Genomic DNA, 25,971 nt, shown 5'->3' with positions numbered 1-25,971 from the left:
GGTACAAATACTTAGGACAAATGAGTTTAAGGACAACCATTACATTATGGAAAGAAGTTGTTATGACAATTGATCGTTAGGGCTAGTGTCCATTAGGACAAAACAGGGCAAGTGACTTTAGGACAAACGGTGTTAGGGATTCCGAAGGCGACCCGTGGGTACGTACAATGTTTAATATTTATTAGTCGTCTATACAAAAAGCTTAATAGATTTTGATCGAAAACAGGTTGACGGCGAGACGTCTGTTTTTCTCAAATGAAGGTGATTAATAATTTAAATATATAAATATATATTTACGAGTTTAGTACCATTGTAATATTTGTAATCAATGATCATCTCTTTCTGCGATTTAAAATGTCCTTGCCCCTTAGCGCTTAAAATATGATTTCGCGATGAGCTTGTTAAACCCCGTAAAACTTAAAAATACCGATTACGTACGTGTACTTCGTTACTTGTATTTCGTTTCCCATTATGTATTTTTTGGAAAAACAAATGGTAACACAACATCCGCTTGCAATTCAGACCACACTCCTGCGTAGCTAAAACCATGTCCTTAATTAATGTGACTGACTGGTAGGGCATTGACGTACCGACGGATCCCAGCGCGTAATTAATAAAAATAACCTTCTGAACCTTAACGTATTACATCAAAGGCTAAATTCGAATGATCAGCAACTTGACAATAAGAAAGCGATACTTAAATCCCGTATTAATTAAAGTCTTTAAGATAACGCGTCAAGAGCTAAAATAGACTGGCGGGTACTTTTAGAACGTACAATAAGAACTGGAATTTAACTGTTATGTTTTTATCGCAGGTTTTGTCATAGTACGTGTTCGAGTGCCATGCTTTACTTGGAGTAGTTTACGTGAAACGTATTTATAGTAAATACAATCGTATGTTGCTGGCAAACAAGTACACCGCCCGTCCAATGGTAAGCGGTTGCTACGGCCTATGGAGGGCTGTGACGTCAGTAACCGTGACGTCGACAATTGTCGCACCTGTCACCGTGGACGTGACGTTTTATACACGCTGCGTCAAGTTCCGGTGTAATTAATCCTTTACTTCACAATTTCCCAACCCCATATGCATATGACCGTACAAACGGACGTTTTTTTATATGTTAACAATACATAAGTTATGCAGCATGTGTGGGACGTAATTAAGCCATTGTTTCTCTCAGCACAGATGCGAAACAGAGCATGGCGCCCGTACGCGCCGTGTTTCGTCTGGTGCGTACAGTCATCTTCAATAATAGCGGATACACAACGCTCCAAAAGTACCTGCCATCCTGGAATAGAGTAAGTAGTTGACACGTTGAATTTTATAACTAAATCTAGTTAAGTAGATAGAAAATGAGCAATTTATCACAATAAATTAGAAACTAAAAAAATATATGGTTATATTAAAAAAATACAAGACCTAGTTTCGAAAAAAACTTTTTTAAACTTTCAAATAGGAAAAAAATAACGGTACCAGTCGATTCCTTACATTATATTAAAAAAAATATTGTGTTACATAAATGCAACATTTCGCCGACAAAATCGCAATTTCCTTGTTTTCCATACATCGGAACGTGACAGTGCCGTCACGACCATTTGTGTTAGAGCGTTTGCTCAGTAAAGTGGCGATGCCAGACTGACCATCATTTGTGCTTTAAGACAATTGGGTCCCATACAGACATTTGATCCTCAAAACAAACTTGATCGACTGATACCATTAAAAAAGTTGTCAACTTCCCTATTATTGTCCAAATAGAGATACCTCTACAATTCGCGATATAAAGTATCTTAAGGTCGCCACAGAAATGTAATTTTAAGGAACCATAGGTACACCGTAGACATAACTAAGATAGGATTACAAAAAAAAAGGAAAAAACCCAAGAACCATAAATAATAATAATAATAATGTTTCATTATATTCCAAAATAGAATTCTAAGAAACCATATGTACACCATAGCCATAAGTAAAATAAGATTATTTGAGCCAAAAAAAAAATTATAATTAACTATTTTTTTGTCTCAAAAAAAAACGGGGAAGCTGTGGTGTAGGCCACACCTTGTATAATACCTATCTTCCATACGTCACACTTCATCTTTCACAGTCTAATTATTTTACATACAGGGACATGTATTTAAACATATTTTCGTTGAGCTATTAAAGAATGTTAGATATTTACTTTTCACGCGTAGTCTGATCCGTTACTTTTAATGGTGACTGTACCAGTGATGAGTCAATGATACGGACTGCTAATCAACAAACTGAAAAATTGTTGAACCCTGAATGCCAATTGGCTAAGTGTGGTAGCGTATGTAGTTTAGCCGGAGTGGCGGTTTGTTTCACGAGACCGGCAAGATCATGGATCGGTTCGTGGTCGCATTCAATAAAATGGGCTATAATATCAGTTACCCTTCTAATGCTTCATTGAATGTTAAGTTAATTTTACCGGCGTTTGTTTCCATCGCAGCAGACCAAACATGCAATGACATGAATTATTAATGTGAAATATTCTAAATTAGTTTAAAATACTTAGAATTAAATAAATAAATCGAAATCATGATATGACCAATAGGAGCGAAAACCAAGTAAGCTCCGGATCCAGGAAAGCGGAAAAGAGAAACGGGGGGAGCACACCTTTGAAATAAAGACACAATGCTAAACTGTTATTATATATGAAAATCTCTCTAAAATCTATATTAAAAGAGTAAGCTATCAAAGCGAAATAGTAGGATTGTAATTAACCTAATTTTACCTCGTTGTTAGTTTTTTGACCTCTTCGTACAACATCCGTATGTGGTTACCTGTAAACAAAAGTAAAACAAATTATTTCACACCATCACATAATATTTTTTTAGATAATGCACATCTAGAGTTTAACGCTGAAAGTAAAAGGTCATATAAAGGTACAGCTTTAATGTCACTCTGAGCATTTTTTACTTGAGTTAGGCAGCCACGTTTACCTCGTGCATCACCTACGGCTAAACCAGAAATGAATGAACTCAATATTTTTAATATCTATGCGTGATTAGAGATCAGACTTGTGCTAGCCGACGCAATGCAATACTCACTGAGCAGAGAATAAAGCTTAGCATTGCCAATGCCATCTCGTAATACGTCCGTCGGAAATTACACGTCATCAATTACTTCAAATATTACTTCCGATACTCGTAACTTACAGATAACTCTCTTCAGATAGTTAATGCCTTAGCATTAGCCATCATGTATTCTTCATTATTTTAACCAGTGATCCGCAGCCAGTAGCCGGCAGATGATAAATTAGTCAATGAAGGTTTAGTAGTGTGCATATTATCATTGGGCGGATAGGATTTTAGAATAGCACCAAACGAAAAGTCGTTACAACCATGACAGTATCGACATATAACGATCAGTAAATAATCATAATATGATTATACATCGTTTAAAGTCTTTTCCAACCAGCAACGGCAAGCAGGGTGCAAGAAGCCTATATATTTTCTTGTTTAGCCACCAAAAAATTGGAAAAGGAGCCTGACGAAGGTGATGATTATTTATATCTGAATGGATAAACTGCTCTAAAGTCCATACAACTACAACCAACATCAAATAAAAGGACTCTATACTAGAATGTATACTCCTGATGGTCCATTCTATTAACAAACGGGTTAAAATATATTTTATTATAATAAAAGGCTAGAAACCACTGATTTAAATTGACAAAGCGTTTAAAGCAAGACTTAGGTATATTGACCGGGATATGGACCGTGATGATTTAAAGCAAATTTTTAACTTCTTGAAATAAAACTATGAAAAACGAATTATATCGCGTATATTGAATTTATAATACATCCCGACGTTTCGAACTCTTTACAGCGTTCGTGGTCAACGGGTGACCCGTTATAATCCGTTTTTCATAGTTTTATTTCATGAGTAACTATCGCGGTAACCGAAGACAATATTTTGTAACTTCTTATAAACTATCTTGCGTACGCTAAAACTCTTTTGCAATTGACATTACGTCTATTTTTGCTTGATTCATGCAGCAACTAAAATTTATGTTGGTCATCATTCAGCAATGTCAGTAAAGACTGATGTAAAACGTCTTCAAACAACACATTAGTTAGCCAAGTGAAAACGGAATGGCACGGTGTAATAACAAATAATAACAGTCGTTGGGTTCGCTAATAACCAATACTTAGTAAATGAATCTGAGAAGAGCGAAAGGTGAATGATAGTTGAATCCTGGAGCAGCTCGACCATGTTTTAGTAGTTAATAGTTTGAGTTTTGAATGATTCACGGTTAGTTTCACTAGACTTATATTGAACGGGATATAGACCGTGATTACCTTTTGTATTATTTGTGAGCTCACGATATTTCGACGCAGTTACATGCATCATGTTCACCCGTAAACAAAAGGTAATCACGGTCTATATCCCGGTCAATATAAGTCTAGTTAATAGTTTGTTACTGCGCAACAGTTGAGTAGACAGTATCACTAGATTTATACATAAATAGTGTTTTATCTTCAGGCAAAATTTACAAGTAGATTGTGCGCAATAAAGCAAGTGCTGAGATTTACTAGCCTGCATTGATATACTCGTAAAAGTGGAAACAAGCAGCCATTCCCACACTAACTACCGTATCCCACACTAACGTTACGTAATTACGTTCATTACTATTTTGCTAAGGTATAACAAATGCATAAAATCATCAGCTATTGGATATCATCTTTGGTTTCAATAGGTAAAATAATGCATAATTTTAATGCAGTACCTCCATAATGTCTAAAGTTTACAATTTAGGACGAACATCGCCGAACATCTACTTACATGCGGCGCAAATCACTGGATTGAGCTTCATAAACCAAAAGTTGTCTCTACTGAACGCCATTATTATCCTCGAGTTGTGCGAGAAGCGATTGAAATCAAGAAGCACCCCAGAAATTTTAATAGGGAAGATGGTTTTAACTTATCGGCAACTTGGGGACCAGTGATCCAGAAGTTAAAGCCAAGGGATCTATCTTCGGATGTGTGCGCGGATGTTGTGAGTGTTGTGTGTCGGACTATTGACAATAATTAACTTTTATGTGTAGTGGGTGGTTTGAAAATGTGATGTCTACCTCGAACTTTAAATGAACTTTTCGTGGGGTGGTCACACAAATCTCTGTTTTGACATTTTGCTGGGACGTCAGTTAGCCGCGACCACGACCAGTGAAACCAGTGTCGAAACGTCGGTAAATAAAGGTAACAAAATAAATTCGCGATAGACCCGTTTCTAAATGTGATTTAATATGTGTTTAAACCGCGAAAGTTTTAAATGTTATAATTTAGGACGAGTTTACAAAAAATAATATCCCCATAAAGCAATTTATTAAACAAGGTCACAAAGAAAAGAAAACACGCGACGAACTTGCAGCTTGCTATTTAAATATTCCATTCCCAAAATAACCTATTCCTATTCAAAAAAACAGAAACCCATAAAAAAGCAATAACTCACAAAACATCGAAAGCGTAATTCCAAAGTAATTGTGACAATCCACGCAAAAAAGATTCAATAACATCATGTAGAAGAAAAACAATGGTTTACTTACATTGATTTTATTGGAATATTATACTGAACAAAACATTGAATGGTATTAGGTAGGTCTATTTTTGAGCTTTATTTTAACACGAGAAACTTTTACGGAGCTTACATTGAAACAATTCTTATCTGTTACATTTGCTAAGTTCAAGGTCAGCAAATGAGAAATTGCTTCAAGACTGCTGCGATATCTCTACAGAATAAGTACTTAGTATGTTTTAATAACCTAATCAACTAGAAGAATTATCTTTATAAAAATTAATTATAAGACCAATTGCGAAAATTTAAATATATTTATAGGCACCAAGAAAATTCCATTTCATGTATTTGACACTTGTTGTATCATTTCTAATGATTATTTTATCAAAATAAAAATTTGTATATGTAATTGTTAGGTAAGTATGTAAAATCAGCGTGAAGTCCCATAACTTATAGCTGAAAAGCAATAATGCGTCTGTGCTTAATGTCATCGAATTTTTTTAACCAAATTTGAACAGAATGAACGCTCAATAACGGAACTGCAATCGAGACGGTTAATTTCGATTTATCTCTGCAGGGATCGTTCCAAATACAAAAATGATAATTGGGCTAGGGGCGTGTAACTACCTTATTTACAAATAATGTTATTGGTCATAAGCATTTCCCAGTATAACTTGATCTCGTAATACATTACAATATACGCAATTCCCGATCACGTGTATACTGGTTAACTTAAGACGCGCGGGAAAAGCGTTGTTAATTAAATTACAACCCAACGGCCAAGACCGTTGTGCAAACTGGATGTGGGTCGAAATCTGCGCAAGCGTTCAAGCAATCCAATCTTGATTCATTTACTCGATAAGCAAAACTGCACCGTATTTGATCACTACAGGAGTCAAATTCGTTTAAATCAACTAAATAAAATCTTGAGCACAGCTGCCTACGTTCTTGCTGCAATATTTTTTCACCAAAAAGGAAAATAAAAGGTGGTCTAATCGGCAGCCATAAATTTTAAGTTCGGTATTCACCTACCTAGTGAACCTATTGCAACTAAGTCCATAGACAGCTAAAGATTACCACAAAAAGTAATAAATTAACTAATTTCTTAAAAATATCTAACATTCATAATTATAAACTCGAAAAGCGTTACCTTCTTTCGAAAATATAATGTATATTTAATGTTTCTTTTTCCGACCGCTCTGAGATTGTGTTACAATCAGACTGATCACGACTAGTGTTGGTTGGGACTCGAGTCCTTTGAGTCCTCTGCTTCAAGACTCGACTCAGTTTTTCGGACTCTTATAATTAAATCTAAACTCGAGTTCTTTTCAACTTGTTAGTGTCCCGAGTCTTTTGTAGAGACTTGAGTCCTTTTCAGAGAGCTCTTGATTTTTTTTGCAAACAATTCGAAATGCATTGTCTTTATGTAAAATTTGTAGATTATGTTCACAAATCATACAACAACGCCTAATTTCTTTACTGTTATTTAGGATAAACCTATAAAAATGTTGACGGAGTCTTTATTCGGAGGCTCGAGTCCTTTTGAGTTGCTCGTTGAGAAAAGACTCGACTCGGGACTTAAAAGACTCCTGTGTTTTAAGCGCAGAGTCTCGTAAAAACGAGCTGAGTGCTTCAAATTCAGACTCAAAAGACTCGAGTTCCTACCAACACTAATCACGACGTGGAAAAGATCGAACGTTTCCGGAATGCTATCGAACTCATCGTAACCTAGGTCCTTACTCCATAGTAAAAAGGTTGACAATTGTTCGGTACATCTAGCTATAAAATTGGTACCTGAACCGATATGTCAAGGTGAACACTGAAACCTTATCTTTTCCGGTTGAGGTGGCGCTAGTCTCAGGGTTCGCTTGCCACCGCTTACAAACAATAGAAAAACCAATACAAAAAGGTCGTAAAAGACAAGATTTATGTTTGATCGACGTCAACGATGGATATGTGCTCATTTTTGGCCTGTTAACATCGGGATAAGGTGCACGAGTGTGTTACTTACGAAGATCGCCGCATGAAATACGTGACTTCAAAACGTTGTATTTTAATTTTAATCTTATTTATGATCAAGATGATATATGTATATGAGGGCGGCAATTGTGAAATTAAGTCAGTGTTATTTATATTACTAATAGTTACCTACAATTATAATCGCACTTACTTATTAAGTTTTACGCAAAGTACCTTAAGCTTACATTTTAAGTACCTACATAAAACCCAGGTTAGGCCTATTTGCTCACACAATGTTTGCAGATTTTCTCCTCGTAATATTCCAGTTAGAAAAGAGAAATTAATTGAACAAACATATTTTATATTTCGAAGCCATCTTGCACAGATAGGTAAAACTTGTTCATTCTAAGAGCAGTCATACACACGGCGAAGCTATACTTCCGAATTAATTACATTCATAAAATAGTTATGCACTTTTGCAGCTGTGTGTAGGTACATCAATCGACCAAAATCTACGAACAACTTGCAACCCAGTTTGAATACCGCGCCGTTGTTTAAAAAACCACTCAAGCCACAAAATGGTTCGAAATTTCACGGCCCACTTACCACTCTCAATTCCGACCATTTCGATTTTTGCCGAAGACGAAGTGCTCTAAAACAATCGAAGCGATTTCTAAGTTCCCATAACTTTCTCCTTAAAACAGGGCCGCTTCTGTACAAGCAATTTGCACCTACAACCATTGTTAATGATTTCTCAGTAGTGCTCTAGAGTAAGACTATAAACAACATGTCTCGCTCAAATTACTCTTTGGGTAAAAAGTCGATTAGTATTAGAGATTAGTGCTCATATAATTTGCATTGCTAGCCTAGAATGACACTGAATCTGAAATGCTCTCCTTGTAACCTATTTAATAATTTGATTTCATTTACATTTATTATTCATTTATTGATATCATTTATTTATTGGTTTGGTTACAACCTTGGCCAATATAAATAATAACTATTATCTTTATAATACTTCCATAAAAGCATACATACTTATGTTATTAACATTCCAATATCTACCGAGCATAACATTTTTAAAGAATTCATAGACCACCGAATTGCATTATTTAAATAGGTATAACACAATAGAACTTGCCCATAGCTTCTTCGGAAAAATAAAGCTACTAATATTAACACCAAGAGAATTGATCGTTTTATAAATTTTGTCAATAATATGGTCATTTAATTAATATGTTTTGACCAATTCATCGTGTACAGCAACCACAATACGAGTATGATTCCTGAACTAAGATCACCGAGCATATATTTTGGGAAAACCCCAGTCGAACTCATTTCATAAATCTTGTGAGACTAATAAGACACTGACCAACCAACGGACATCAGATTGCTTTCTTGACCAATGATGACCTCAACAGTCGTCACACATCAAGATAATCACAACTAACCCCATACCCTCTGATTTCCTTCCGCAGTACGTTACCATGTTATGTCACTCGCATTACTCGCATTAGAAGTTATTACAATTCGCGGATTCGTCATTAGAGTCGAAAGAGTCGGAACAACCAGCGAAGCATCAAACGGCCCATTCACTAATGACAGGTTACAAATAGACGAAAGCAGCCTCCCATTGTTTGGCCATCCGCAGTGCCATATCGTTTTGGTGAACTGGTTTCTTTATTTTTGGGGTTCCGCGGCGGCGTGGCATCGATTTTCACGGTTTTTGAACCGGAATTGTTACGTCGTCAAGCCGAATTAAGGCATCAGTCGGTAAAGTTAGGAAAAGAAATAGGATCAAAAAACACAAACAGGTACTTTACTAAAATCACATCCAGACAGAACAACCTTAAATAAACCAAAATCAGACATATAATACCAGACTGAAGCTTACTGCTGATAATATATTAAGATTTACTTCATAGTAATTATGAAGCTGCTTTATTTACACAACACAAAAAAACATTACCCTACTCCTTCTGTACATTATTGAGAGGCCGGGAAAGGGCAATTCGTGGGTGAGATTCGATTTTGTCGACGCGAAGCGAAGTCCACGAGTTGCTATTCCTGCCGAGGCATATATAGTGCTTTTCTCCAAACATGCGAGCAAATAAGGTCACTACTGTCACTAGTCATTATTAAGGCATCAAGCATCACTCAAATCAAACCTTCACGTCAAAAACTTATTATTGTGTACAAGGGCCTGACACTCTTTAATATAGAAAGATAGTCTTATTGCGATTCCTATAAAAGGAAAGAGAAAATAGTACCATGCTTTGTCCTTATCACCGACAGGGTTTTTTTTTTTTCATGGAGGGGTTATGGCAGCATAGGTAGGAGGCGATGGCGAAATACCGAAATTTATAAGAGTGAAAGAGAAAAAGGATTATGCTGCCATACATTAACCTGTCAATACATCAATATGTCTTTCTCTTACCCCCTGGTCGCTCGGTTTCATGTCTATAACTACTATACTATGTCTATGATTGTGTACAACCAGAAACGTCACTCTCGACACTGACAGATCATATCCATTACAAATCCGAAACAGATTCATCACGTGTTATTACAATCAGAATACGCCTCCATGAATCGGTCATATAGCGGAAGCTTTTACTTAGTTCTACTATTGAAACTTGCGCTTAATAGAAAACTTTGGTTAAGGCGTTAATGTTCTGTCTTAACCGGTTTCCCTCTCATTGTTCGTCGACTCGCTGAAGCATTGCAACATGTAATTTGGTGTTTGTGAATGAACGTTTTTATGCTACACTGAATTAAATTAAAATCAAATTGAATGAGATCTTTTGTTTAGACGGGTTGTGGGTAGGAAATTTAATAGTAACGAAATGGAAAGGAGAGTTGTTATGCAGTTTTGTAGGCAGATATTGTTTGTTGCAATTGTTGTGTCAGTCAAATGAGTTGTTATTTAAAATAACAGGTCCAGAATTTACAAGATTGCCTGTCAAATATCAAAAGTGCGACGAAAACCGGAATAATCTCATGGAGGCATTGAGTTCTGAAATAATACATAAGTGATTGCGTAAATTCCAAGACATAACCACTTCAGGCTTTTCGTATTTTCCAGTCCGCTATGAAGCTCAAAAGTGGTCACGTTTTCTCATTTGCCTCTTTCGCACTCATGAAATGATCAAATACGTGATGATATGACTTCCCTTTTGCACATTTCAATTTACTTTAAGCACTTACGCGTCATAGATTCAAGATCTGTAGATTAACTTTAAAATACTTAGTACAACAAAATAATCTGTAGTTAAGACACCTAAAACTGTCTACGTTCCTTCGCTAGTGAATACACGCATCAAAAAGAAAACAGAGAATTGCGCAATCAACCGCATGATTACAAAAATGATTACACAGACTATTTCAAGTTAGTTTGATTAAGTGAAGGGTCTGGGATAACGAAATTAATTAAAACGTGTCAGATGCGCTCGGTGAGGAATGACATATATGCGTTTTGAATTTATCAATTTTTATTGAAGTAATATTTGTTCACGTGTTTCGTCAGTGTTGAAACATAGTATCTATTCTTCAATGCCGGATAATAATGGTGTGCTCAGTATAGATAGTATCGATACAGAATCGACAAATTATACGTAGGTATATTGTCTTCAGGCTTTTTTAGTAAGTTTAAAGTGTTTTCATTCTACGAGTATTGTACTTATAATATTATACGCTGTTCTTGTAGGCTTTTATTTTTATTATTGTAGAATTTCAAAAGAATAAGTAAAGATTACATTATAATTTGCGCAGAAAAGTAACGAAAGTAAGGCCTCTAGTCTAGTTACCAGTATTTTATGTTTTCATAGTTACATAACGGTCAGTTTAAACAAATATTTTACCTACAAATATGTTGCATTAGCAAAGTGCATAAATAATTGACATAGCCCGATGCAAAAACCAGGCATGAACAAATTAATCAAACGCACGTGTCAAATTAATCAAACAAGCTAAAATGTTCTTGATTTAGATTAATTTATAATAATTATAAAGTGTTAAAAATTGACTAGCCGCGTTTCTGTTCAGCTGCAGTTAAAATGATTAAATCGGAATGGCCCAATATTTTGAAGTAGGTATTTAAAAATATCTTCAAAAGTAAAAAAAATACTCGTATTTCGGTAGCACATATTTCGAGACAACTAATTTAAAAGTCATTTCCCTCTTACCATGCAAACGTACAATTTCATACCATTCCATTACAGATAAAAATACCTCCAACCATAAATTACAGTGTGAAAATTGTCTCAAAACATTGCCGTCGGAACTAAAGTAGTTCAATTTATTGAACCGAGACTTTGTACTTAGTGAAAAGTCGTAATTTGTCTTCAATATTTATAATGTTACACCCTTTTAGAACAGTACGGTAATGTGGCGGTGCATCGGCACTTCCCTGCTTTCTATTGTGAAATATTGCTCAAGGAGATAGGTCTGGCATTGTGGTGCGGACGAGAGATGGCCGGCGACGCTGAGATTGCAATAATTGGTACATTGTTGGCCTCTTGCCGATGCCGCGCATTGTCAGGTTATGAGAAGGTTCCGCGTTGTCGCGAAAACGTTTCCGGTGGCGTTGTGATTGTATTTTACAGTTCACTCACTTTAAAAAGCCTATATTAAAAGGCTAGTTGGGAAACATAATCTCAATACGCGATAAAATAATCATATTTAATCTGCAAAATACTTACAGCGGCGAGAAAAATTAATAAATCAGAACAATCAAGTTTTCATTTTGTACGCGCTTGAAGATACCTAAAAGACACATAACTATTAATTTAAATGACAAATCGGCATAGCACTATCTCGTTACTGCAGTATCTGCTTCTTGATTTATAACAGTTATTAGTATGAATCGAGAAAACAGGAGGTATAATTATTATGTATTCTGTACAGTAAAATGTGTGTGAAACGTTTTTTATGTTTCCGCTGTAAATAATAAAAATAAAAAATATCAGTCGTTGTTTTCCGTAAATGATGTCTCTACTGAGAAATACACGTGTCCCAAGTCCCAATTTTAACAAGTAGGAAGGGAAACGACCACCGAATGATTTTTATTGTGTAACTCAATTAAATTGAGCTACCAATTCAATCTTTTATACAAAGTTTTAATAATATTTTATATTGCTTCCTGTAATTCTATTGTGAATAAGGAACAAAACAATCTATAAACATAAACTGCTCCCTCTGTACAAGATTTCAACGTGATTCCATTTTTAATTTATTTTGGTCTGGCGAAATAATTTATAATACAGAGGCAGAAAGATGTTTGAGTACATAGTCTTATATCGTAATTTATTTCGGCATAAACCAAATGCCGATGGTAATTTGGACAACATTAAAATTTTAGGCATCAATTCTCTTATATCCTTAACTTTAATAATAAATAATGAGAACGTAGTTAGATGATCCCATTTTATCAATCGGGATGAACTGATTTTAACCTAATATTTAATTAAAATTGCGCCGTTAAACTATGAAAACTTGGGCCATATTGCAAAATAATCGTAAAAGCAGTAAATACCGTTATTGGACAATCGGGAATCTCACTATTAGCTCCAAGCGTTTAGAAACGTAGTCAAGATTGAATTTAAACTTAATTCACCAACCTCACATCTCATTCGGCCATAATAGTTAACTGTGGACTTTGTTGCTAGCTTTATTAAGTGGTTTTTTCAATGATAATGTTAAATGAGATATAAGGTGTGGGTGGTTAAGTGAATATCCAGCTGCACTGAATAATAGCTAAGAGCTATGGGTAAGATGGTGGATAGCGTGCAATTGATATTAATAACACGGTGTGCGGTTGTTTGTTTTAGTTACGGCCGTAACGTTTCTAGTTTAGATAGTTGTCATGTTATGTTATTGGCCCGACTATTGGCAATCATTTTATTATGATTACATATTATTATCGTATCGTTTAAACTCTTTTTACATGCGTTGCCTTCGTAAGATCTTGGGTATATCATGGCAAGACAGGGTGACAAACGAAAGGGTTTTAGAAATTGCACAGCTGCCTAGCTTAACCGCGTTTCTCAAACAGAGACGCCTGCGTTGGCTAGGGCATGTACACAGGATGGAACCCTCTCGACTACCTCGTCGTGTTCTTCTTGGTGCGGTTGCGAACGCAAAACGTAACGTTGGAAGACCTAAAGAATAAAAAAAAACGTCGCTTTAAAGATTGCGTAAAGAGGGACATGATTGCTTTCCATATCGACCACCGTGACTGGGAGAGGCTCGCAGAACAACGGACGGAGTGGCGCAAAGGCGTTTTGGAGGGTCACAAGTATTGTGATGAGTCCTGGTTCGCCGCACTCGCTGACAAGAGGCAAAAACGACGTCAAGACGTTTCAGTACCGTTTTCCGCAAGCTTCTCTTGTCAGGCCTGCGGTAGGCCATGTCGGTCTCGCATCGGTGTTTTTAGCCATCAAAAACGGTGTCTCTCCGGTGTTACACCATAAATCGTCTGCAACAGACGATAAGGCCAATGAATGAATGATATCCCGATGTCATCCCGTACGTCATGTATGGATCAGAGTGTTGGGCCCTAAAGGTGACGGATGAAAAGAGATTGCATGTAGCGGAGATGAGAATGTTAAGGTGGATGTGTGGCGTGACGAGAATGGATAGGATAAGGAATGAGTATATAAGAGGAAGCCTAAAAGTTGCACCCATAACAGAAAAAGTAAGGTCAAATCACTAGCATGGTACGGGCATGTGATGCGGAGGGGTGAAAGTCATGTGACGAGAAAGGTATTAAGAATGAATTTGGAGGGAGGTACGAGGAGAAGAAAACCGAGGAAAGGGTGGATGGACTGTGTGAAAGATGATATGAAACTAACGCAAGTGAATGATGAGATGACGGGTGACAGAGAGGTATGGAAGAAAAAGACATGCTGCGCCGACCCCAAGTGAATGGGACAAGGGCAAGCGAATGATGATCCCGACGACGCATGTTGAAATTTATAACACTATCTATTTTAATTATTAGCTAGCTTAAGTTTTTTTTTATTTATTTGTGAAATTAATGTACCTACGAGACCAGAAATTCGAGTTTCCAAATCTTAAGATTTTATCATAAAAAAGTTAATTTATAGGTAACATTCGTTTTTCCTACAATATGTAACTACTTATTAGTATGACAACTATGTAAACGCAAAATTTAACCCCCACAATAGCAACTAATAATTATTCCACGCTAACGGCCGGCCGTTGCTTAGCCGTGATATCGCTACTCATAAATATCATTTAGTTACAATATTTTTCTGCGCTTACTGGAAAACTCTTAATTTGATTCACATTTCTGAATATTAGCTGTTGATTACATAAGACAAAAGCACCTCGAAAAAAACGGGATCAATTTAGACCATGTCTCTGCAATCAAGAGTATTGGGCGAAGCAATGACAAAAGCTAAACCCATAAGGGGCCTAGCCAAGATGTCAATCGTACATCGACTAACGCCAAACGAGAAACAGATGTTACGAAAAGTCACGTGACTATTACCATACATTATTTATGTTTCAATTGGTTAGGCCTCACTACTGATACAATGATCTCACCTGTCCACGTGATAGCGTGATAATGACGTACAGGCCAATTCGAACAATAAGATACGTAACTAACTAAATAACTAGTAAATACTAGTTCAAGAAACGATATGGATTAGATGTCACTGTCAAAAATGACGTTTTTGTTTGAAGAAACGTCATTTTTGACAGTGACATCTAATCCATATCGTTTCTAGAACTAGTAAATGTAGTATATCTTATTGTTCGAATTGGCCTGGTAGCGTTAAATAGTAAATATAGTTAAATATATATCAAGTCCCCGGTTGATCAGAGCTTTTTTCTATGCGTTTTTGAGAAAAGTGCAAAATATGTATTATACAAAATTTTAATATTTTGACCATTGGGTCACAGACACTCTCAAAGATGATGAAAACTTAGAACGGGAACGCAGAGCACTATCGGTTAGGGGTAATATGTTGTCACGCAGGTTTGCACACTGTTCCCGTGAGGTCAAAATTACATTATTTAAAACTTACTGCCAAAACTGTACACGTGTAATCTGTGGAGCAACTACACCAAAAAGACTTTGTGCTCTGCGTGTCCAGCAAAACAACGCCTACAGGGGTTTGTTGGGGCTGCCCTGGCGCTGCAGCGCGTCAGGAATGTTATAATCTTGTAGACAAAAATATGGACACCAGGTGTCTGAAATAAATATTTTCATTTTCATTATATTATTGACAAAGTACAAGAGTTAAGCGAAATAAAAAGAAATCACTGATTGTACCAAGAACCTAGACAACCGTTACGCGCCCCACATCCACGGTCGCATCAAAGACATATGTTTTTCTTTAATACAATGTAATAAGGTGCATAATGTTTGTTTCACGTCCATACCAGTACGGCCCAGTTCAGCCGATTTACCATATCAATGGGGCTTACAATGAGATGCATGCTTTCTGTATGAGAGAATGCACTTGGCCCACATTTTAGAGAAAAATGATTTATGAGACTAAGTTCCAAAACCATAGTGAAAATTTCGCTTCGATAATCGATAACGGAATAATTTTGATTGATTGTGATTTATATGTATAATAAAATAAAATAAGTAGGTACAGTCGCCATCGGATATATCGGAGCGGCCAAGGTGCTCAAAAATAACTGAACACGCCTCTATTGTCAAGGTGCTAGAGTGCGTGTTCAGATATTTGTGAACATCTCGACCGCTTCGTTATATCTAATGGCGACTGTACCGAATTATTTGCTCAAGTCAAATTGTGAAGACTCTAAAACAAATCAATAACCAGCTCTTCTATATCTCTGGTCCACAGTTGTTGCGAATGTTTTTAGGGTTCCGTACCCACAGGGTAAAACCAACCAAGTGCGAGTCGGACTCGCGCACTAAGGGTTCCGTACCATTACACAAAAAAGGCAAAAAAATCACATTAAATTTGTTGTATGGGAGCCCCACTTAAATATTAATTTTATTCTGTTTTTAATATTTGTTGTTATAGCGGCAACAGAAATACATCATCTGTGAAAATTTCAACTGTCAACGGTTCATGAGATACAGCCTGGTGACAGACGGACAGACAGACAGACAGCGGAGTCATAGTAATAGGGTCCCGTTTTGACCCTTTGGGTACGGAACCCTATAAAAACCGTGATAACTAGACAGTTGAAATTTACACAGATGATGTATTTCTGTTGCCGCTATAACAACAAATACTAAAAACAGAATAAAATAAATATTTAAGTGGGGCTCCCATACAACAAATGTGATTTTTTTGCCGTTACGGAACCCTTAGTGCGCGAGTCCGACTCGCACTTGGCTGGTTTTTTATTATTCACCAGTTTGATAAGTTTTCACTGAATGTACTTAAACTTTTGAGCACAAAATGGAAAAGTTTGTCCAAGTACCTTTAAATGGACTTATACATTTCGTCAACGATTTCAACCAGTTTTAATAAAATATTTTACATAAATTCAAACTTCCAAGCACAAATCTGCAAACATATCATATGAGGTACAAGGTAAACTACAAAGTGATTAATAGTTTTTATTACCTACGATTTAATACATAATTATCTGTCAAATGAATTACTTTTTATTTAAGTCTATTAGCAGTTAGGTGCCATTTGCTGTAGAGTAAAATATAAGTAAGCACATTTTTTACCTGCTGTGCAATTAAAATAATAATGTGATTCATAATATAGAAAAAAACACTATCGTATACCTAAATATTCTTACTACATAATACTTATAACAATAAATGGAAGGCACTTACTAATGATGTCTATAGTTATATTATTAGTATTACATTAAAGAATTCTAATTTGTATTATGTTATTTATGATTATGCCATTTCGAATAATTCCCATTGTTTATAAACATCTCAAGCAAACCTGTACTTGTTATCCCACTAATCTAATCTATCTTTGAATCCTAAGCCAAGGTATTGTATTTAAAACAAGTGCTTTTTTACCTCGGTGAGAGGCTGCCAGCCTTGGAGCTGATATTTAGCTCACTTCCTACTCTGTCTCTAACAACGTCGCTATTATACTGCTGTCGTTGATATGCAGTCTATTAAACCACTATGTATGCATGCATTGGTTATGTTTGTAAGTTATTAATATTGTTTATCTACGCACATATCACTAGCGATCTAAAATGTGTTCAGAAAGTTCAGAAACCGTATTCATACATATACTTCGGACACCTCTCACGTCGCTCCTCGGATAGCCTGGAGAGTTATTATGACGGGTAAAGTTGAAGGCACCAGACATTGGCGAAGAATAGAAGCCGAACCTGGTCTTCAACAGAAGGACATGATGAGACAGACTGAAGAAGAAACTAAGTATTCACAACACCAGTCCATTAAATGTAACTTATATGTGTCTTAGTCGATTCGTATATTATTCAAGCAATATTTGTATTTCACTACTAATGAAATGAAATGAAATTCTTTATTCAACAATCAACAATCACTACTAATCAATAATCACCAACTACTACTATAATCAATAATCTATTTACTGTAGCTCATAATCATATACAAGGACAACACATTCCAGTCTGGTTCGCTCGCATCTTCACATGTCTTGTATGCATAGCATAATTGGAAAGAAATGCTGGCATGTGTTAACGACCGCTGTATGTGTACTATTACACCGTTTACGCTATGTGAACATTGCTGGATGCGTTTTCTTAATGGCTTCATTTTCGAGGAAATTATTTATGCTAGCGTAGCAACTTCTTATTAATTTGTTAGATATATATCATTTAATGAAAAATGTTATGCCAGAAGGGCAGACAAAGTGATCTCGTAAGTGTTTCAATGAACCTATAGTTCACTATAAATGCGCTACCAGTACAAGCCTCAATTAGCTACTTATCAATCGTATTTATAATATTAGTATGGATAGTATGGATTGAGGTTCCTAAAGTTTTATGAAAAAGGGGGTACAAACTTGCAATGCACTCTATTGCTCATTGTTTTGCAAATCTTACATAATTAAAGCAATTAAAGGCAAAATTCTAACATCAATATTGTGTAGGTGGTTCACGTTTCATATACTAAGGCCATTTCTTAAATGTTATTAAACAAAATATAAAATAATAATAAAATAATAAATAATATGTAAAACTTAATAACATGTATTATATATTATAGTGAAAATAAGAGAGCAAAGGTCGGCCGTTCAGCAGCTAATCGGTATTTGAATCATCATCTGACATCTCAAACCAATAAAATAAGTTGACGTAGATTTTATGTATTGAAAATATACATAAGTAGATGAATACGAAGTAACGTCGTCCAAAGGCGTCCTTAGTGCTCCTTTGTCACTTTCCAGCTTTATCTAAATAAAATCATACCCGGCAGTGCTTTCTAGTACTCAAGCCAGTGAATCCAGCCCAACCACTTGTCATACTTGAAAGGATATGTAACTACGCAAGCAGTTTTCATTATAAAAAAAGCCTGGATTGACATGCAATACCATCTATCTGTTTATTTAATGTAATTATGTCCTTACTAGCTCTTTACAAGACAAAGTAAGTGCATAAATGGTAAGATTTATCCATATAAAATTTTAATAATTGCAACCAAACTGATACAGATGATAATAATTTATTTTTAGGAAAACAGGTTCTTTAGATTGTGTGATACACACAAATTGATTAGTTTATTTAACAAAAATATCAAAAAATTAACAATCGTTTTCATTTCATAATATACGTACTTATTTATGTTCGTCGTTAGTAGGTAGTTGTGGCAGAAAAAGTGTCGTCAATTACCTGTAAATAAAAGGAATCGGTTAACATTGTTTGGAAACATAATTGTAGAATGTAAACAATGTCGCTACAGCTTTAAACTAATAAAATCCATGATCTCTAATATAAAAAGAAATAACAATTAAAATAGGGAGCGAGTGATGTGAGGTATATAATAGTTAGTGTCCCAGTGTTAAAACTCGTGTAAACCAGTAACCCCAAAACCTAGCCCTATTATTCCGTATCCTCCAGTCTCCGCGCTTGAAAACGACTTACATAGTTTTTCCATATATTAAACGATGTTTTGTGCAACCAAAAGAATGTACCCATCTTTTTATCCCCTTGGAGTAAGGTTCACAACTGCATACCTTTAAAGTCGGCTACATTGTTGTTAACTTTCCCGGGCGGCACAGTGGCCAGGTTGCCGCGCAATTAGTGGCCATTATAGAATATTATAGAATTTTATGGGATAAGTCACCATGCCGCGGAATGAGGGGCAGGCTTATTATTATGGACACATGATGGACTTCGCGGTACACTGGGAATGGAAACGGGTCAATTTGTGGAAGGGGCTTAGCATAATTATGGTACTTCGATTGTAGGTACTTGTAGCAAGCTTACTATTTACTTTACGCTGTACAATAAATAAGTACAAGCTCATTTTAATTAACAGATACTTAGCTACACATCTCAATATTGACCTTGAAACCTATTATGAAATAAAGAAACGAAATGCAAAATAAATTTCTATAGTGAATCCATTTTTTGCTACATTTGGCCAAATAAACTAGATTCGATGTCAGGTTTTGTTTATTTTGAACATGGACGGAATCACACTGTAATAAATAAGATTAATATCTAGTTTGTAGGTACTTATTTATTTAATTTTAAATTGTATTTTAATTTTAAGTTGTATAATGAATAAACAATATGAACTGTTCAGAAATATATCTAGTTTATATTCTACTATTGGAAGTTTCGACTAATGCAAATAAGATAAAATAAAAGATTTCTGTAACAATTTTGGATATGAAATAGATATATCGTAAGAACTGCCACATGGGTTTTTTGTAGGTAACCGATTCACAAATAAACCTCTGTTCCAAAAAGCTACCAAAAAATACAGCAAGGTTTCATAAAAAACAATAATAGCTAATTTCAACTCTACAGCAAGGAGAATAAGTTGCATACGTTGAAAAAGTCCGCTCTTTTCCGTAAAATTTTAACTTTTGCACACTTTTTTTAAACGTTTGTAGCACACGACTGACAAGACTGAGCGGTTACTACAATGTGGCAAGAGGTGCGGGATGAAAATGGCGTTACACATGGTATTGCTAGTAATGTAAAATAACTACTATTTTGGAAGCAATTGCGATCGATCATACGATCTTACCGTCCATCCGATCTTATCCGGGTATACCTTACTGCGAAAGATAATTATCAAATCCTGACTGTCCAACGCAGAATTTGAAAAGGTCCCTTTTTCAAGCGTCTAGGTATTTGAGTCATCATCATTAACTTAAGAGTTATTCTCTTGTCGGTGGAGTATCTTCCAGCTTTCCCTATCCCGCGCCAGCTCTTTGACTTTTTGATACGACACGACCCCTACTTTTTCTTTCACTTGATCTAAAAAGCTGCGTCTGGGTTTTCCTCTACCCCGCTTCCTTCCTATCCGCCCCTCCAGGATAGTTTTAAAGAAGTAGTCGTGTCGTATTAAGTGTCCAATCATGAGTGTGAATGTCCAAATGGATATACTAGTATGTTAATGGTTTGATCCGTATGCCGACAATATACCTAATAACATAAATAATTATTTATAGCCACACCTTAGAGTAAGAGAGTAAGTGTTACAAAACTCCATGCCACAGAGCCATAAAGGCTTTTCTGGCTTTTAAATTATCAGTAGGTAAGCACCTACTTAACTCCGAATAAAATTGCATCCGCTTAGGTGCGCCGTTGCGGAATCATCTGCCAACTTCATTTGTTTCACGAGAATTATCAAAGGAAAGCGAAAGCGTTTTTGTTCAACTTTTAATTGAGCTTGTCACCTTAACTTATTATTTAAGCGTCGACGAATGGCGTAAGACTTTCTTCGAGCTTACGATTGTTACACGCATTACGACAGGTTATAATCTCATTTATTTACAACGAACCATTGTGAATGCCTGGGAACTCTCCGCACAAGTCTGAGCGCTCGCAAAAACCGATCCCGCTTTCATCTCGCTTTTGCTTTTCATTTGTTTTTCACACAAAGCCGCCTTTGTGACGCGGTTTTTTCGTTTCGTGACTTTTGTTTCCGTGACTCGAACGGTTTGACGTAAAGTATTAGGCGTAAAAGTGTTGCTTGATATAATGAGGGCTATTCATGGGCGCAAAATACACTCAATTTAATACAATTTCTTTAAAAATAACTAAGAAAGCGGGCTTTCCACTTTTATTCATTGCTGGGTTCGTAAAAGCATAAAAAAAGATGTTTAAGATACATATTTGGTATAGTAACGGACTTACAACGAAAGCAAACTAAATACCTACTTATGTGTAATGAAATATTATTTACAATCTATTATATTTGTTATCTAAATGTATTCTTTCATGCGGAAATTGTAGATGCAACAACATATCCACCGCCTTACTGGTGGTTGTTGTTTGCTAAGAACCACCATACACCATACCATAACATACTTACTACCTAATTTAGGGTTCCGTACCCAAATGGTAAAAACGGGACCCTATTACTAAGACTCCACTGTCCGTCTGTCCGTCTGTCTGTCACCAGGCTGGATCTCATGAACCGTGATAGCTAGACAGTTGAAATTTTCACAGATGATGTATTTCTGTTGCCGCTATAACAACAAATACTAAAAAGTACGGAACCTTCGGTGGGCGAGTCCGACTCGCACTTGTCCGGTTTTTTTAAATAATTGACAGCATAAAAGTGTCAGTTGTTTTGCGCTAATATTTACAAAACTAGGATTTTCATCACTGTCGTTACATTTCGTTTCACTACGGATCTATCGGATAGTCACTTTCTACAGTTTCTACTTAAGTGCTCATTAATCGTGGCTATTAAATGAAGACATGCGCGAAATAACAGTAAATGTCGTTTGCGTAAAGACACATATGTCCAAGTGTTTCTATTGTTATAATTTTATTTACATATAAAAAAGTCGTTAAAATGCACTTATTAAAAACTAACGACACAAGCTATGTATACTAAGAATCATATTTATGATGATATAGGATATATGATAAGATATAGGATATAATATTGTTTTTCTTTATGTTATTCTCGAACTCCCCATCGGCACACAAACCTCCATAAGGTTTTGCCTACGATGGGTCTTGTAATGATCTAAAAAACTGTAATTTGCTTCCTTATTCAATAAATTAAAAAAAAAAAAAAAATTGTGTTGTGGTAGGCACCCCCAGTTGGCGAGTCGTGGTCGCGTTTAAATCACTTGTAGAGGTACTATCTCCTCACAGTGCTGAAAAATCAGCTGTCTACCAGAATGTAATAGGGTAAACTCGCATTATTTGGTGACACGCCTAATTCGGTGATGCAAGCATGAAACCTAGGAAAGCTAGTGAATTAGGGCCTTTTAAATGGGACCTCACGGCAAAGCCGCCGAAGCCGTGAGGTCCCATTTAAAAGACCCTAAATTCACTAGCTTTCCTGGGTGTCATACTTCAAAACTTAAACTTCAAAAATTAGGTGTGTCACCAAATAATGCGAGTTTATCCTACCTAAAGTTTATCATCTCACCCTAACAGATAGCTAAATTCTAATTTTTCAGGGCTGCAAGCTAACCTGGCTGGACCGACCGATAGCACCAATTAAATAGCACAAGTTACTTAGTACTTACCTAAGTAAAACAACGTATAGGTTTTTTTTTTTTTACTAGCCTAATTTAGTGTCCCACTGCTGGGCAAAGGCCTCCCCTCGTTTCCTCCACTCGACCCTGTCGTTTGTAGTGTCCCGCCAATCCGGATAAAATGCATCTAAGTCGTCCCGCCATCTCCTTTTCGGCCTGCCTGCACCCCGGCCAGCACCATCTATGGTGTTCCGTGGGTCCCACTCGGTAACCATTTTGGCCCACCTTTCAGGGTGCATGCGGCAGACATGCCCAGCCCAGTCCCACTTAAGCTTAGCGGTATTACTTTAAAATGTTACTGCCTGAAATGTTTCATAACTAGAGCGTTATAGAACACTTAACATCGATAGGACACATTATTTAATGTCCGTGAAAGCACTAGAACCATAAGTGGTAATATAGGCCATTAAACTAGGCTAAGTAGATTGGTAATGTCACTAATGTCTTTAACCACGGCTCGGCAATAAATCTAAAGTCAAATATTTTGTCACGAGATTATAAAAGTCATGATTGTGACGCCACGCACACTGCGTACTCGTAAGATATATATCGTTGTTGGTTCTGAAATTTAATTTCATTATAGCCTATCATCAAAAGGGAATTGAAAATCTTGGTAAATCACTATTCATTATCCCCTGAGTAGATTTCAAGGACCCATGTTTGAAATATACGTTTTCCAATAAAAAAATAATCAACAGAATAGGACAATTACCTAAACAGCTATTGACATTATTGACAAATAGTACTGTGTTTCTTTTTTTATGTGATAGTCAGCAAACGCGCAGACGAGCCGCCTGATGGGAAGCGGTCATCTTCGCCGATGGACATAGGCGACATCATAAACACCCGCTTCTTGAAGAATCCCATATCGTAGCACAAAAGGAAATACCTCAAGCAACTTTGTGTAACAACAAGTTTGGTGCAACCGACCCTTAGTCTCTGAAATATTAAGTACATATTGTCGATTTTGAATTGTTATTTGGTATTATACAGTAAGTACTCATAATACTGTTGCCTGTGCTTATAAGTAAAGGATAAAAGAAAAGAAAACTGGCTTTATTTCTAACCATTGTGGTATCGTTTTATCTTTCCCATGTCTGCGAAAAAATAAAGTATAGTTTTTTATTCACCCAAAACATTCTCATCATCCAATAATTGTAAGATCGTTTGTATTTCAATATTTACCAAAAGCAACATTAACGATCGATAAATAACCGATTTCATTACAATAGAGCATTTAAATGTTTAATAACAGACTCAGTTTCGAAACGCGACCTTTACATTAGATTAATTGATAATTGTACTGAATGCAAATTATAATAGATTACGTACGCCCGTGGCAATTAAAAATATAAATGATTGGTGCATTGTTGGCAAACGAAGATTGAAATGTGTGCTACTAAATAGACATAAAGATTTATAGGTACGTATACCAATTAAGGTATCGTATTAACTAATACGGGCATTGCGAAGCAAGTTGCTATTAACAGTAAGGCCTAAGGGCTGCGGTTTCTATGGGTCGTCGTAGAAACCGAGGTAAATATCCCTAAGGCCTGAAAGGAAGACCAAAGTTATGCGCGATTGCTATTTTTTAAACCTGTTTGTGTAGTGGGTTCCACCTTAGCGTCAAACTATTCTGTTGATAAATAAGGTTATAATATATTTGCTTTATGATGGGGTTACATAAAAGGATTCTACACTTACAGTATTAGGGACGAAAAAAATCGCAAACGGGTTGCATTTTGTCCAACCTGTTAAGTAATAGGGTCACGTTCAGGTCAACTTTATGGCAAAAAATATATATTTACAAGTTTTACTTCAATATAATATGCACTTATCAGTACTTCTTTGTACAGGCTACTACTTCATCAACAATTCTAGCAACCCTGACTCGAAGCGTTCACGATAGTATTAATTGATTTCCGACATATAATTCTAATTGAAATCACCATAACGAGAGAAACTTATGGGTAATGTCCAATTTAAATGAATTTATAACAAACAGACAGGTGAAGCTAAATAAAAGCCTATAATTAAGTAGATTGCAATTTTTAAGTGATAAATAGGCCTCTAGGCCTAGTGTCGAAACCTCATTCGTGTTTCAGCTTAACAATAATTTCTGGGCAATGCGTGCAGCGCTGTTACAAAATACTATCTTGATATGCCTTTACTGCGTCGGTTTCGACATTTGGCTAGACTCCACAAAATCCATATAAATTCTAAGGCGTTCACCACTTTGCGATGCATTCTGACTAAATTAATTAATCTTTAAATAACAATAAAAACATTTCCAGGCCTACGCATAACCCAAGGACAGCAGTGAAGGGCCCATCTTTAGAAGCTCCAAATCCATTCACAAATATTCAGTCAACCTTAAAACAGTGGCAACTAAGCTTAGAATACAATTTTTCGAACAATGTAATGGCAACAATAACATTGCAAAACCTCTACCTAAATAGTTTGCTTTTGAACTCAATTGACTATGAGATAAAGTTCAAATTGCAATATCAACAGCAACTTTGTACATGCATCCTCAAAAGCCAAGAGTTGGTAAGGCATGCGCCTGGGCACAAATGCCATGCTCTACTCCACCCGTATAACGATATTTGAAATGTCAAAATCGTGATTTTTGTCGAGAAATGTTTCGCAAACCATGTGCAATGTATGAAACCTAATACCTTACATTCCAGATAGTCAATAAAACGATAATGGATCACATAATGCCAGAAGGAATGATACTTAACAAGTTCTATCGAGAGATAAAGTTGAGATTCAAGATTTTACGATGTCAATCGCATAGATGGACGTCGCTAAATGCA

General features: G+C 36.0%; 4 protein-coding genes and 1 pseudogene across 5 annotated transcripts in view; 2 read left to right on the top strand and 3 right to left on the bottom strand.

Annotated features, from left to right (window-relative positions):
• Positions 1-25,971, bottom strand: part of LOC134745383 (adenosine 3'-phospho 5'-phosphosulfate transporter 2) — a 423,869-nt gene that overhangs the window by 159,890 nt on the left and 238,008 nt on the right. The window lies entirely within an intron of this gene.
• The window catches only part of LOC134745355 (tonsoku-like protein), a 431,809-nt gene that overhangs the window by 273,997 nt on the left and 131,841 nt on the right, over positions 1-25,971 (bottom strand). The window lies entirely within an intron of this gene.
• Positions 1-25,971, top strand: part of LOC134745351 (axotactin) — a 156,066-nt gene that overhangs the window by 24,516 nt on the left and 105,579 nt on the right. The gene's annotated exons all lie outside the window — the stretch shown is intronic.
• The window catches only part of LOC134745353 (uncharacterized), a 187,840-nt gene that overhangs the window by 103,170 nt on the left and 58,699 nt on the right, over positions 1-25,971 (bottom strand). The window lies entirely within an intron of this gene.
• Positions 13,568-25,971, top strand: part of LOC134745675 (uncharacterized) — a 61,688-nt pseudogene continuing 49,284 nt past the window's right edge.

This window comes from Cydia strobilella, chromosome 11 (assembly GCF_947568885.1).
Source record: "Cydia strobilella chromosome 11, ilCydStro3.1, whole genome shotgun sequence".
Lineage (NCBI taxonomy): Eukaryota > Metazoa > Arthropoda > Insecta > Lepidoptera > Tortricidae > Cydia > Cydia strobilella.
This window is presented reverse-complemented; position numbering and strand designations above follow the sequence as displayed.